Source organism: Mobula birostris, chromosome 9 (genome assembly GCF_030028105.1).
Source record: "Mobula birostris isolate sMobBir1 chromosome 9, sMobBir1.hap1, whole genome shotgun sequence".
Taxonomy (NCBI): domain Eukaryota; kingdom Metazoa; phylum Chordata; class Chondrichthyes; order Myliobatiformes; family Myliobatidae; genus Mobula; species Mobula birostris.
Window position 1 is genome coordinate 99908696 of NC_092378.1, and position 16322 is coordinate 99925017.

Genomic DNA, 16322 nt, shown 5'->3' on the forward strand with positions numbered 1-16322 from the left:
TGGTAAAGAATAGCATCAAATCATTAGAAAGACTTAACGTAGGATCAGAAGATGTTGAATCCTTGTGGGTTGAGTTAGTAAACTGCATAAGTAAAAGGACCCTGATGGCAGTTACATACAGGCCTCCTGACAGTAGCTGGGATGTGGACTACAGATTACAATGAGAAATAGAAAAGGTGTGTCAAAAGTGTAATATTATGATAGTCGTAGAAGATTTTAACATGCAGGTAGATTGGGAAAATTAGGTTGGTAATGGATATCAAGAGAGTCAATTTGTTGAATGCCTATGAGATGGCTTTTTAGAGCAGTTTGTCGTTGAGCCCACGAGGGAATCAACTGTACTGGATTGGGTGTTATGTAATGAACTGGAGGTGATTAAGGAGCTTGAGGTAAAGGAACCCTTAGGAGACAGTGATCACAATATGATTGAGTTCAACTTGAAATTTGATAGAGAGAAAGTAAAGTCTGACATAGCAGTATTTCAGTGGAGTAAAGGAAATTATAGTGGTATGAGATGAGTTAGCCAAAGTAAATTGGAAGGAGATGCTGGCAGGGATGACAGCGGAGTAACAATGGCTTGAGTTTCTGATAAAAATGAGGAAGGTGCAGGATAGATGTATTCCAAAAACAAAGAAATACTCAAATGGCAAAATATTACAACTGTGGCTGACAAGGGAAGTCAAAGCTAATGTAAAAGCAAAAGAGAGGGCATACAACAAAGCAAAAATTAGTGGGAAGATAGAGGATTGGGAAGTTTTTTAAAACCTACAGAGAGCAACTAAAAAATCATTAGGAGGGAAAAGATGAAATATGAAAACAAGCGAGCAAACAATATCAAAGCTTTTTCAAGTATGTAAAAAATAAAACAGAGATGAGAGTGGATCTGGGACCGCTAGAAAATGAGGCCAGAGAAATAATAACAGGGGACAAGGAAATGGCAGATGAACTAAATGAGTATTTTACGAAAGTCTTCATTGTGAAAGACACGAGCAGTGTGCCATGCGTTGAAGGAAGTTACTATTACAAGGGAGAAGGTGCTCATAAAGCTGAAAGACCTAAAGATACATACATCACCCAGACCAGACAAACTACACCTAGAGTTTTGAAAGAGGTAGTGGTAGAGATTGTGGAGGCATTAGTAATGATCTTTCAAGAATCATTGGACTCTGGCATGGTTCTGGAGGATTGGAAAATTGCAAATGTCACTCCATTCTTTAAGAAAGGATAGATGCAGCAGAAAGGAAATCAGAGACCGCTGAAATTGCTTCCTCATCTTTCTGGATTCTTGACCGCAGTAGCTCCACATGACAAAGCTCTGATTTGTTGCCTTGCACCATCTCCCTTAACTGTCCCAGAAATGCACTGTGGTGCTCTGCTGTGATGTAGTAACGCTTGATAGCTCCAGCATTCAGGCTGAACCGTGATGTGCCTCCAGGCGTCTGTGTGCCTTTGTTCACTGTGATTTCAATAACCTGGTGCACAGGGATCTGCCCAAAGGGGTTGTTACTTGACAGCTGCACTGAGAATAGGCCTGTCTTGAAGGCCTCATACACAAAAGGATTCTTCTCTGGGAGGTTCATCATCTGAGAAAAGTAAGGGGACAGGAACCTGGCATAATTCATCTTATGATAGGCAAAGCACCATGGAATCACAGAAAGCTACCACCGCTGCAATGCTATCACATATTTTCTAGCACTAGGGGTGTATACCTTGCCAAGAATCACTATAAGAATTATTCCTTCCAGATGGTACCGGTGGCCCAAATTAGGGGTCCTGGCTCACGGACTACCTGCACCTCCGATGTTTGAACCTTCTCCCCATTTAGATAATAGTCCGCACTATTGTTCCTTTTACCAAAATGCATCATACATTTCCCAACACTGTATTCCATCTGCCACTTTTTTGCCCATTATTCCAATTTGTCTAAGTCCTGCTGCAATCGCATTGCTTCCTCAGCACTACCTGCCCCCTCCAACTATCTTTGTATCACCCCCAAACTTTGCCACAAAGCCATCAATTCCATTATCCAAATCATTGACAAACAATGTGAAAAGTAGGGTCCCAATACTGACCCCTGAGGAACACCACTAATCATTGGCAGCCAACCAGAAAAGGCTTCCTTTATTCCCACTTACCACCTCCTGCCTGTCAGCCATTTCTCTATCCATGCCAGTATCCTTCCTGTAACGCCATAGGATTTTGTCCTATTAAGGTGCCTCATGTGTGGCAACTTATCAAATGCCTTCTGAAAATCCAAGTAAAAGACATCCATTGCCTCTCCTTTGTCCACCCTGCTTGTTACTTCCTCGAAGTTTAACAGATTTGTCAGGCAAGATTTCCCTTTACAGAAATAATGCTGACTTTGAATTATTTTATGATTAGTCTTCAAGTACCCTGAAACCTCATCTTTAATGGACTAGCCTATAACTTCCTTTCTTTTGCCTCCCTCCCTTCTTAAAGAGTGGAGTGACATTTGCAATCTTCCAGTCCTCCAGGACCATGCCAGAATCAAGTGATTCTTGAAAGATCATGACCAATGCATCCATTATCTCTTAATCTGCCATTTCTTTGGCCCCTATTGCTACCTCACCAGCATCATTTTCCAGTGACCCAATATCAACTCTCACCTCCCTTTTACTCTTCATGTAACTGAAGAAACTTTTAGTATCCTGATGGAATAGATAGCTTTGTTGCCAAGTTTGCAGATGATACCAAGATTGGTGGAGGGGCAGTTAGTGCTGATGAAACGGGAAGGCTGTAGGAGGACTTAGACAGATTAGGAGAATGGGCAAGAAAGTGGCAAATAAAATACAATGGTGGAAAATGCATGGTCATGAACTTTGGTAGAAGAAATAAATGTGCATGTTGTTTTCTAAACAGAGAGAAAATACAAAAATCTGAGATGTAAAGGGACTTGGGAGTCCTTGTGCAGAACACACTAAAGGTTAACTTGCAGGTTGAGTCAGTGGTGAGGAAGGCAAATGCAATGTTAGCCTTAATTTCAAGAGGTCTGGAATATAAGAACAGGGATGTGATGCTGAGGCTTTATAAGGCACTGGTGAGGCTTCATCTTGAGTACTGGGCTCCTTATCTAAAAGATGTGCTGGTGTTGTAAAGGGTTCAGAGGAGGTTCACAAAGATGATACCAGGAATGAAAGGGTTAACATACGAAGAACATTTGATGGCTTGGAGCCTGTACTCGCTGGAATTTAGAAAGATGAAGGGGAATTTCATTGAAACCTTTTGAATGTTAAAAGGCTCAGACAGAGTAGACGTGGAGGCCAAGTCAATGGGTGTACTTAAGGCTGAGATTGATAGGTTCTTGATTAGCCATGGTATCAAAGATTATGAGGAGAAGGTTGGAGAGTGGGGCTGAAGAGGGGAAAAAAATAACAGCCATGATTGAATGGCAGAACAGACTCAATGGGCCAAATGGCCTAATTCTACTCCTATGTCTTATGGTCTTAACGTCTTGTTTGCCCAGTTTCAGCACAGTACAGACTGCACCAGGTTCAAATAAAATCTTCAAATTAAAAAGACTAATTTTTGATTGATTGCAGAGAAAATATTCCTGATTTGTTTAGACTACATGAACTGCACCTTCGTAGGTCAGTAACATTTTAAGTCTGTTCATTTTTATATACCAGATAAAAGTTGCATTTTATATAGTCATGGCACAATAAATATTATGTTATGTGTGCATCATTTAAGGGTTATTTGTCAAGGTATATACAATACTGTAAACAAGGACAATCAGACTGCTGTCTTCCACATGTCTTTACAAGAATCAATGCACTAGGAAACTGGTGTGGGACAACCAGAGATGGCCCTATGTCACTTCTTTAAACCAAATAAATTCTGCTTTTTCAAATTATTTTCAGAATTCATAATTACAAAGTAGGCGTGAGTTACACTCCAAGAGAAAACCTGCAGCTGCTGGAAATCCAAGCAATACACACAAAATGCTGGAGGACTCAGCAAGCCAGGCAGCCTCATATGGAAAAAAGTACAGTCAACATCTCGGCCCGAAACGTCAACCGTACTCTTTTCCATAGATGCTGCCTGGCCTGCTGAGTTCCTCCAGCATTTTGTGTGTGTTGCGTGAGTTACACTTCCTCAGTTTTATTCCTTTCATATCTAGAACTTTTCCCTTTATAGAACTGGTGATCTGTGGGCCTGACACACAGTTCAGATAGAATGTTAACAATTCTAAGTACAGGAACATGGAAATTCCTTAAGTATTCTTGGAGAAAGAGGAAGCATTTGGCTGAGATTTCTGCAGGAGTGACCTCAAAGGACCTGGAAATTAAAGGGATCTTTTACATCAGCAAACTGGTTTTAAAGTATGGCTCAGCCATTTGAGTTTGCTCAGTCACTAAGGCAGTACAAATACAGTTTGTTCATCTACTTAAAGTAAAAGTTTAAATTTTGACTGCTAAACAGGTTTACTTCATCTGTGAACAACAGCACAATCTGAAATTTGGAGGATAACCCATTCACACTCAGACCTTTAGATTCCTCATATTTCAGGATAAGGCCACTACCAAAAGGGCTAACATTTATTGTTTATTTCTAATTAAACTAAAGGCGGTGAGCCACCTTCTCAAATTAATTCAGGCTTTCCGAGGATACTCCTACAATGAATGGAATACTGTACCAGGATTTTCAATGACGATGAATTGCAACATATTTCCAATTCAGAGTGAAGTGTGATTTGGAGGGGAACCTGCAGATGATGCTGCTTTCATATGTCCACTGACTTTTTTCTGTTTTATAGCATTGTCATTAAGAGGTGCTGGTGTGGTTTTGAGTAACAGCAGTAGATTTTGTTGATGGCTCACATTGCAGCAGTTGTGTGCTAGTGGTGGAGCAAGTGAATACACAGGAACCTTTGTCACAAATAGCATGAAGGTACACATATCATAGACTATCATGTTCCTGACTTCTTGTTTGCAGATGGTGGAAAGGCTTTGAAGTATGAGGAGGTGAGGCACCTGCTGTAGATCGATGCCAAGAGGATGTGTCAGACTCGCTTCTATGGCCAGTGTTCGTGTGGCTGGCAAAAATTGATTAATGGTGCACCATTCAAAATCAAGAAATGTTGTTATACCTTTGACTTGTTGGAGTTGACCATTGTCTGACATTTGTAAAATTGAAAAAGAGGAAGTTCCTCAGTTCTGCTCTGTCATTCAATAAGATTATGGCTGATGCATTACATCAACATCTTTTTCCCACACTAACATCACATCCTTTGATTCTTTCAATAACCAAAAATCCTTCCTGTCCAGTCACTTCCCACTACATCTGAGGCACCTCTCATGTCCTCCACCATTTTGACAAATTTCCTGTTCCCAACCGCCCCATCATCATGGATGTCCAGTCTCTATATACCTGCTTTTTCCCAGATCTTTGTTCCTGGAAGAAGCAGAGGGCCCCAAGACTGCCATCAAGAAGGTATTAGGGTCCTCTCTTCTTTCTGGAGCAAAGATCCACTAACACTCTCATCACCTATCAGAACTTGATATTATCGTCAACAACCTCTCTTTCCATTCCTCCCAGTTTCTATAAGTTGAAGGTTTAGATGTGGGAACTAACTTAACTTTTCATTGCTTACATGGAACAGTCCTCTCTCCAACTCCTTTTCCATTACATCAATGGCTGCATTGGTGCTGCTTCCTTCACTTTCGCAAAACTCAATTTTATATACAAACATTTGTACTCTCTTACAAGCTTGCACCTGCCCACAAACTCACTTGGACCATTTCTGATACTCTTCTACCTTTTCTAGAATTCTGTCTCCTTCTCATGAGATAAATTATCCACTGATATCTACAATAAACCCACTGATTCTCACAGCTATCTCAAGTACACCTCCTTGCACCCTGTTTCCTGTAAAGAAGCAACCAGATCCTCTCCATTCCTCCATTTCCACTGCATTTGTTATCAAATTGAAGTATGTATTTCAAGAGGACAGAATATGAAAGCCAGGATGTAATACTGAGGCTTTATAAGACATTGGTCAGACCATGTTTGAAATATGGTGAGCAGCTTTGGGGCCGTTATCTCAGAAAGGGTGTCCTGGCATTGAAGAGGGTCCAGAGGAGGTCCACAAGAATGATCCTGGGAATGAAAACATTAATATATGAGGAACATTTGACGACTCTGGATCTGTACTCACTCAAATCTAGAAGGATGAGAGGGGATCTCGTTGAGTGGACGTGGAGAGGATGTTTCCTATAGTGGAGGAGTCTAGGACCAGAGGGCACAGCATCAGAATACAAGGTCGTCCCTTCAGAACAGAGATGAGGAGGTATTTCTTTAGCCAGAGGGTGGTGAATTTGCACAGACAGCTCTGGAGGCCTAGTCATTGGGTATATTTAAAGTGCAGGTTGATAGGTTCCTGATTGGCAAGTTTCACAAAGTTTACAGAGCACTTGATGGAACGAATGGCCTGATTCTGCTTCTATGTCTCATGGTCACATGAATGTGCAGAGAGTACTAGTTTGAATAGCTGGACACATCATGGTGGAAGGCCCTGTTCCTGTATTGTTCGATGTTCTCCAGTACTGAGGAGGCCAGAATGCAGTGAGCCATAGTGCAAGATCTGTCATTGGTTGGCTGCATTACCTTTTTGGGTCTCTAGACAGTGGGGTGGGTAGAGGTGTCAGGGCAGGTATTACAACTGTGTGGGACAGAGAACACAGAAGGGGTACAGGGCCGGGGAGGGTGGGGGGGTAAGAGGATGGAGGAGGATTGGGTGAGGGAGGAGGGGGCAGTAAGAGGTTGGGTGGTGAGGGAGTGAAGGTGAGGAGAGGTGTTTGGAAGGAGTGGGAAGGGGCTGGGGGGGGGGGGGGAGGAGGAGGAGGAACTCAGGGATACAATGCCTTCAAAAAGTATTTAGCCCCCACAACTATTTTCATATTTTACTGTCTCATTCTCTAAATTGAAAATACATTGAAGTAGCATTTTTTGAGCTATTCTACAAAACATTGCTCATCATGTATGGTATGTTGTTTCCCAGGTGCCAGGGTCTGGGATATGTTGGATCGAGTCCTCAGCATTCTTAAGTGGGAGGATGAACAGCCAAAGGTCATGGTCCACATAGTTAACAATGACACAGGTAGAAAGAGTGACGAGGTTCTGCAAAGGGAGTTCAGGGAGTTAGGTGCTAAGTTAATGGACAGGACCTCCAGGGTTGTGATTTCAGGATTGCTACCTGTGCTACACACTAATGATGCCAGAAATAGGAAGGTTATACAGTTTAACACGTGGCTAAGGAGTTGGTGTGGGAAGGAGGGGATAAGATTTTTGGGTCATTGGGCTCTCTTTCAGGGAACATGGGTTATGTACGGAAGAGACTATTTGTCTCTAGTAGGAAGGTTTGTTAATGCTGCATGATGGGGTTTAAACTGGAGATGCAGGGGGATGGGAACCAGAGTAGCAGGACAATTAATGGAGAGGTTGTACAGATAGATGTCAGTAAAACCTCAGACTGGAATCAAAAGGTTAGGCATGGTGCGACTAGTGTTCTGAGTTGTGGATACTTCAATGCAAGAAGTAACATAAGAAAGGCAGATGAGCTCAGGGCATGGATCAACACCCAGAATTATGATATTGTAGCCATTAGTGAGACTTGGCTGCAGGAGGGGCAGGACTGGCAGCTCAACATTCTGGGGTTCCTTTGTTTTAGACACAACAGAGCGGGAAGGATTAAAGAAGGAGGGTTAGTGTTACTGATAGGAAAATGTCGCGGCAGTGCTCAGTCAGGACAGACTGGAGAACTCATCTAGTGAGACTTTATGGGTGGAACTGAGAAATAAGAAAGGCATGACCACATTACCCAACAGTCCTAGAGATTTAGAGGAACAAATTTGTAAAGAGATCGCAGACTGTTGCAAGAAACACAAGGTTGTTATAATAGGTGATTTTAACTTTCCAAATATTGACTGGGACTCCCATACTGTAAAAGGACCAGATGGGATAGAGTTTTATTTAGATTATGAGGACACTCAGTCCTCGTTTATTGTCATTTAGAAATGCATACATTAAAAAATGATAAAATGTTCCTCCAAAATGGTATCACAAGAAATATAAGACAAACCAAGAGTAAAAACTGACAAAACCACATAATTATAACATATAATTACAACAGTGCAAAGCAATACCGTAATTTGATAAAAAGCAGACCATGGGCACGGTAAAAAAAGTGTCAAAGTCCCGATAGCCTCATCATCTCACACAGGCGGCAGAAGGGAGAAACTCTCCCTACCATGAACCTCCAAGCGCCGTAAACTTGCCGATGCCGCACCATTGGAAGCATTTGACCGCAGCGGACTCTGAGTCCATCCGAAAACTTGAAGCCTCCAACCAGCCCACTGACACCGAGCACCATCCTCTGCCGAGCACTTCGACCCCGCCCCGGCCGCCGAGCAACAAGCAAAGCCAAGGACTCGGGGCCTTCCCCTCTGGAGATTCTTGATCATACAGTAGCAGCAGCAGTGAAGCAGGCATTTTAGAAGTTTCACCAGATGTTCCTCCATGCTCTCACGTCTGTTTCCATCAAATCAGGATTGTGCACGGCACCCTACTTGACAAATAACAGACATCACCACCGGAGTGGCTGCTGTGAGTTGCGCCGCACCGCCATCTTCTCCTCCCACCGATAATTGTCAAATATGTTCAGGGAAGTTTCCTTAATCAGTACATAGAAGTCCCAACAAGAGTCTGCGATACTTGATCTACTCTTAGGGAATGAAATAGGGCGGGTGACAGAAGCTTGTGAGGGGAACCGTTTTGCAACTAGTGATCGTAATGCCAATAGTTTCAAAGCAAAAATGCAAAAAAATAGGTCTGGTCCACAGATTGAGATTCTAAATTGGAGAAAGGCAAATTTTGATGGTATCAGAAAGGATCTGGCAAGTACTGACTGGGACAGGCTGTTTTCTGCCAAAGGTGTACTTGGTGAGTGGGGAGGCCTTCAAAAGTGAAATTGAGAGTTCAAAGCTTGTATATGCCTGTCAGAATAAAAGGTAAAGATAACAAGTGTATGGAACACACATCAAAGTTGCTGGTGAACACAGCAGGCCATGAAGCATCTCTAGGAAGAGGTACAGTCGACGTTTCAGGCCGAGACCCTTCGTCCTGCTTTCTCCGGCGGACAGAGCGTAGGTATTCAGCAAGGCGATCTCCCCGTCTGTGTTGGGTCTTGCCAATATATAGAAGGCCACATCGGGAGCATCGGATGCAGTGTATCACCCCAGCCGACTCACAGGTGAAGTGTCGCCTCACCTGGAAGGACTGTCTGGGGCCCTGAATGGTGGTAAGGGAGGAAGTGTAAGGGCACGTGTAGCACTTGTTCCGCTTACAAGGATAAGTGCCAGGAGAGAGATCAGTGGGGAGGGATGGGGGGACGAATGGACAAGGGAGTTGCATAGGGAGCGATCCCTGCAGAAAGCTGTCCACTTACAAGGATAAGTGCCAGGAGGGAGATCAGTTACACTCTGTCCGCCAGAGAAAGCAGGATCTCCCAGTGGCCATACATCTTAATTCCATATCCCATTCTCATTCTGATATGTCTATCCACGTCCTCCTCTACTGTCAAGATGAAGCCACACTCAGGTTGGAGGAACAACACCTTATATTCCATCTGGGTAGCCTCCAACCTGATGGCATGAACACTGACTTCTCTAACTTCCGCTAATGCCCCACCTCCCCCTCGTACCCCATCCGTTATTAATATACACACATTCTTTCTCTCTCTCTCCTTTTTCTCCCTCTGACCACACCCCATGCCCATCCTCTGGGTTTCCCCCCCCTCTCCCTCTTCCTTCTCCCTGGGCCTCCTGTCCCATGATCCTCTCATATCCCTTTTGCCAATCACCTGTCCAGCTCTTGGCTCCATCCCTCCCCCTCTTCTTCTATCATTTTGGATCTCCCCCTCCCCCTCTCAAATCTCTTACTAGCTCTTCCTTCAGTTAGCCCTGACGAAGGGTCTCGGCCTGAAACGTCGACTGTACCTCTTCCAAGAGATGCTGCCTGGCCTGCTGCGTTCACCAGCAACTTTGATGTGTGTTGCTTGAATTTCCAGCATCTGCAGAATTCCTCATGTTTGCGATTTTAAAGTGAATGGAACCTTGGTTTTCAAGAGATACTGAGGCCCTGGTTAAGGAAAAAAAAAGGAGATACATAGGAGGTGACCGGCTGGTGGCACAGTGGCATCAGCGCTGGACTTCGGGGCAAGAGGTCCCAAGTTCGAATCTGGCCGGCTCCCTTGCACACTGTCCATCTGTGCCTGGGTTGAGTATCGAGCTAACAACTCGACCTCATAAGAAAAAACCTAGAGAGGGATGGGTTTCAGATGCCCAAGACCAAAAAATGAGCATACCTAAAAAAGCTTGTCATGACGACGCCCTGATGACTCCACCAGTAGTTACTGGTGCGCACGTGTGCGCACGCACACACACACACATGCACGCACACACAGAGGAGGCATAGGCAGGTAGAAACAAATGAGCATAAGAAAGGCAAGAGAACATTTAAGAAAAAAAATAGGCAGGCTAAAGGAAGGCATGATGTTGCCCAAGCAGACAAGGTGAAAGAGAATCCCAAGGGATTCTATAGGTATGTTATGAGCAAATGGATTGCAAGGGACAAAATTGGCCATCTGGAAGATCAGAATGGTAATCCACGTGTGGAGCAAAAAGGGGGGAGATCTTAAATAAGTATTTTGCATCTGAATTTACTCAGGAGACAGACACAGAGACTATAGAAGTGAGATAAAGTAGCATCAACTTCATGGACCCTATACAGATTACAAAGGAGGTGGTGTTTACTATCCTGAAGCAAATCAGGGTGGATAAATCCCCAGGGTATGTGCAGAAATTGACAGGGCCCAGGCAGAAGATCTTTAAATCATCCTTAGCGGCAGGAGAGGTAGCAGAGGATTGGAGGATAGCCAATGTTATTCCTCTGTTTAAGAAAGGCTCTAAACATAAATCAGGAAATTATAGGCTGGTGAGCCTGATATCAGTAGTGGCAAAGTCATTGGAAGGTATTCTAAGGGACCAGATATAAGTATTTGGATAGACATGGACTGATGAAGGGTAGTCAGCATGGCTTTGTGCATGGTAGGTCATGTCTAACCAATCTTATAGTTTTACAAGGAAGTTACCCAGGAAACCGGATGAAGGCAAGGAAGTGGATGTTTTCTACATGCAGTTTAGCAAGGCATTTGACAAGGTCCCGCATGGGAAGTTAGTCAAGAAGGTTCAGTTGTGCCGCATTCAAGATGAGGTAGAAAATTGGATTAGGCTTTGGTTTTGTGGTAGAAGTCAGAGAGTGATAACAGATGGTTGCCTCTCTGATTGGAGGCCTATGACTACTGAACTTCTACAGGGAATGGAACTGTCATTGTTTGTCAACTTTATCAACAATCTGGATCTGTGGCTAACTAGATCAGCAAACTTGCAGATGACACTAATATCGGGCATGCAGTGGACATCCAGGAAGGCTATCAAAGCTGGCAGTGTGAGATGGACCAGCTGAAAAATGGCAGACGGAATTTCATGCAGGTAAGTGTAAGATGTTGCACTTCAGTGGGACCAAACAGGGTAGGTCTTACACAGTAAATGGTAGACACTGAGGAATGTGGTAGAACAAAGGATTCTGGGGATACAGGTCCAGAATTCATTGAAAGTGGCATCACAGGTAGATAGGTTCGTAAAGAGGGCTTTTGGTACATTGGTGTTCATAAATCAAAGTATTGAATACAGGAGATGGGATTGAATGTTGAAGTTGCATAACACATTGGTAAGACCTAATTTGGAGTATTGTGTGCAGTTTTAGACACCTACCTACAGGAAATCTGTAAATAAAGTTGAAAGAGTACAGAAAATTTACAAGGATGGTGCTGGGTCTAGAGGATCCAAGTTATAAGTAACAATTGAATAGGTTAGGACTTTATTCCTTAGAACATAGAAGATTGAGAGGAGATTTGATAGCAGTATACAAAATTGAGGGGTACAGATAGGGTAAGGTTCCTAAGGTTTCATAGTTGGGGGTGGTAGTGGGGATAAGCTCCCACTACCTATAAAGTGCTCCAAATGGCGTGCGACTCTAACAGCCTCTGACAACCAAGTCCAACTCTTGGCCTTCACGTGCGGCTTAGCTGCTAGGCCTGGCAGAAATGTTTCTACTGACAAGAGAAGAGGCAAAGGCAGGCCACTGGCACCTCAAAACCAGTTGCTTCGGGCAGGTGGGGCTCATCAGCCTTGGATGGCAGCTGCCTAGAAGGAAATTTCTGATTTTAAACCTCCGCCGCCTTGCGGCCATACCCACCTATGGGAGAGGCTTTGGGAGTAAACCCCGAGGAAGAATCCCAGCCGGAGTCCCTAAGGCAGTTTGATGTTGTTTACAACTTCGCTCTGGCAATCTCTGCAACGACACTGGTGCCAATCTGTATCGGCCCTTGCCCTTCCCTTGGACTACATCAGTGACATGGAGAGGGGGAACCTGCTGCATGGGCAACAGCCGGTTCTTCAAATCTTCCCACTCAGGCATGCACCCTGAAGAGGATACAGTCCATCAGAGGCGCAAACCCATGATCCCTGGGATAGAAAGCTACCTACAACTAGAAAGGGTAAATGCAAGAAGGCTTTTTCCACTGAGGTTTAGTGGGACTACAACCAAGGGTTGTGACCATGGATTAAGGGTGAAAGGTGAAAAGTTTAAGGGGAACATGAGGGGAAACATCTTCACTCAGAGGGTCGTGAGAGTGTGGAAAGAGCTGCCAGCACAAGAGGTGCATGCGAGCTCAATTTCAACTTTTAAGTGGTTTGGATAGGTACATGGATGGTAGGGCTATGGAGAGCTATGGCCCTGGTACAGGTCGATGGGAGTGGGCAGTTTAAATGGTTTGGCATGGACTAGATGGGCCAAAGGGCAGTACTTCTCTATGACTATGTCAAATCACAAGAAAAATTGCAAAACCTGTCAACAATTTACTAAAAATTAAAAATCAAAATTATGAGGCTGAGAAAGTATTCATCCCCCTTCATAATTACTATGCTAACTTCCTACCTTACCAACTCACACAATTTGTTGATGTAGAAAAACTGGAAGATCACCTGATTTGAATGAATTCATAAGGATTACAAAGAACCCCTCTCTTCGTAAGGTCCCCTGGTGGACTTTTAAAAGACCAAACCAAAATGAAAACAAGAGATCAATGCAGTTCATTGTGGAAAAAGTGGAAAAAATATGAAACAACAGCCACACTGCTTAGGTCAGGCCGCCCCTCTAAACTTAGTCGCCAGAGAAGAGTGGCACTTGCAAGAGAGGCTACTGTGACACCAACAGCCACTCCAGGTGAGCTGCAGAACTCAGTGGCTACAACTGGAGATGAAGTTCATGGCTCCACAATCTCCAAGGCCTTGCACAAAAAGGGTATTTATGGAAGAGTGACAAGAAAGAAACCCTGGCTAAAAAGGAAAGAATATCCTTGCTGGTCAAGGCTTTGCAAAGCATCCCTTAGAAGATATTGTAAAGATGTGGAAGAAGGTCTTGTGGTTGGATGAGACTAAAGAGGAAGTTTTTGGCCTTAACATGAAGCAGTACATGTGGCATAAATCTAATACTGCCCATCAGCCAGGTGACACCATCCCTACTGTAAAGAATGGTAGCATCATGCAATGGGGATGCTTTTCAGCAGCAATGACTGGAAATCATGTCACGATTGATGGAAAGGGGAATGCTGCTAAATACAGAAAAATCTTGGATTTTAAAAAAACTGCTAGCCTCTGCCAGAAAGCTTAAACTGGGGAGGAAGTTTGTCTTTCAGCGGGACAACAACTCAAAGCACACTGACATAGAGCAACCATGGAGTAACTTTAAATGAAGAAAATTGATATCCTGATTGTAACCTGAGAAACTCTTCTAAACCTCCAATCTAGCAAGATCAAGATTAACAACACCCTGGCGAAGCTACTGACCCAGCTGGAGACCACCGCGCCAGAATTGCTTCTTAAACTCCAGACCGCACCTGGACTGGACCAGTGAGGCCCACCACGTTCCCGGAGACCCGCGGTCTGCTACCATGCCAGAGCGCTTGAAGACATGGCCCATTCCGACCAGAACCACTCCGGAGCAGACAACCACACAGAAGTGACGGTGGAGACTTCAAGGTGCCCCAGACTCTTCCCCGGAGCGACCACCGTAAAGCCCCATTGGTAGCCATCCACAGCTGCCGGAAGTGAGGCCTCCGCCGCCGACCTTGGAAATTGAGCCCGAGGCTCGGCTGGAGCGGAGGCCTCCGCAACCATGACTCGGCTTAAGGACTTGTTTCAACCAGGAGCCTGGACCTCCGGGATTAACTGTCAGCTTCGGAGCCTGACCCAATCAACAGCCCGGGCCCCCGACAGCTGGAAGTGGCAGCGGAGCTTCCCCCGTAACTCGGCCCAACCCGGAGCGTCCGACGACACGACCCGCCGATCGATCCCCGCGGGATGCGTCCACCAACATCAAAGAGCTGACAACAATACACTGCATCGATAGAAACCTGGAAAGATGCACTATTTACCGAGGAAGCGTGGGAAAAGAGCTGGGCTGCTGGTCAGATTGAAGCTGAGGGGCTTCAGGGTCCCTATGCCCACCATCCTACTAGCTAATGTGCAAGCCACAGAAAACAAGGTGGATGATCTTAAAGGGAGACTCACCTACTGCAGGGAGATGCAGAACTACTGTGTATTCTGTTTCACTGAGACCTGGCTCTCCCCTGCCACCCCTGACCGTGCCATCCGACCAGAGGGATTTTCAATCCATTGGATGGACCGCATGGCGTCTTCGGGCAAGACGAGGGGAGGTGGTGTCTGCCTACTGATCAACACTGCGTGGTGCTCGGACACAGTGGCACTGACAAGCTCCTGCAGCCCGGACCTGGAACACCTGTTGGTGAAGTGTCTTCCCTACTATCTACCACAGGAATTCACCTCAATCATACTGACAGCAGTCTACATTCCCCCCCCCCAGGCAGATGTGGAGCGTGCTCTGAACATACTGTATGCCAACATCAGTGAACTTGAGACCAGGTATCCGGAGGCTTTGCTCATTACAGCCAGGGACTTTAACCAGGCCAACCTCAGAAAGGCGTTGCCAAAGTTATACCAACATGTCTCCTGCCCCACTAGAGGCCCGAATATACTTGACTACTGCTACACAGCAGTCAAGGGTGCCTACCGTTCCATCCCATGACCTCACTTCGGAAAATCGGACCATCAGGCCGTACTCCTCCTCCCAGCTTACAAACAGAAACTGAAGCGGGAGGTCACGGTGTCAAAAGTAGTGTCGCGTTGGACGGAGGAAACGGATGAGGTCCTCCATGACTGCTTTGAATCGGTGGACTGGTTAGTATTCAAGGACTCGGCAGCTAATCTCAATGAGTATGCCTCAGCTGTCACGGACTTTATTTGGAAATGCACGGAGGACTGTGTGTCTCGCAAGACAATCCGGGTGTTCCCTAACCGGAAACCTTGGATGAATTATGAGGTCAAGTCCCTTTTAAAGGCTAGAGCTGTGGTTTTTAGGTCCGGGGATACCAATCACTACACGGAATCCAGGCGTGAACTCCGCAAAGCCATTAAGGGCACCAAGAGGCAATATCGAGCCAAGTTGGAAGCCCAGGCTAACCTGAGGGATGCCAGCAGACTATGACAGGGTCTAAATGAGATCACCGGGCGCAAAGAAAAGGCTGGGAATATCAATAACTGTGGCGCCTCTCTTCCTGACAAACTTAACCTATTCTACGCAAGATTCGAACAGAAGAAGAGTAGCCCACTCTCTCCGGATGAACAGGACCAGATGGCATCGAGATTCATCGTCACCAAGGAGGACATTAGAACGGCCTTCCTGAAGATAAATCCAAGGAAGGCGACGGGCCCAGATGGCGTCCCAGGATGGGTTCTCCGGGCCTGTGCAAGCGAGCTGGCTGGAGTGTTTGCTGTCATCTTCAACTGCTCCTTGCTTCAGTCTAAGATAACGTCATGTTTTTAGAAGGCAACGATAATGCCAGTGCCGAAGAAGAGCAAGGTGGCATGCCTGAATGACTATCGACCTGTGGCTCTAACATCAATTGCTATGAAGTGCTTCGAGAGATTGGTTATGGCACACATCAACCACAGCCTACCGGTCAACCTCGACGCTTTGCAATTCGCATACCAGAGCAACAGGTCAACGGCAGATGCCATCTCTCTGGCCCTACATTCCTCCTTAGAACACCTGGAGAATAAAGACGCATACATAAGGCTCCTTTTCATTGACTACAGCTCTGC

General features: G+C 45.2%; 1 long non-coding RNA gene across 4 annotated transcripts in view; it reads right to left on the bottom strand.

Annotated features, from left to right (window-relative positions):
• Positions 1–16322, bottom strand: part of LOC140202896 (uncharacterized) — a 39523-nt gene that overhangs the window by 12819 nt on the left and 10382 nt on the right. For 2 of the 4 annotated variants that reach the window (XR_011887228.1, XR_011887229.1), the window contains exon 3: positions 8046–8584. The exons of 1 other annotated variant lie outside the window; for it this stretch is intronic. This is a non-coding gene — a long non-coding RNA (uncharacterized lncRNA). Of the gene's footprint in view, positions 1–8045; positions 8588–16322 lie in introns of those variants that run through there. One more of the 4 variants, XR_011887227.1, reaches the window with a different exon arrangement.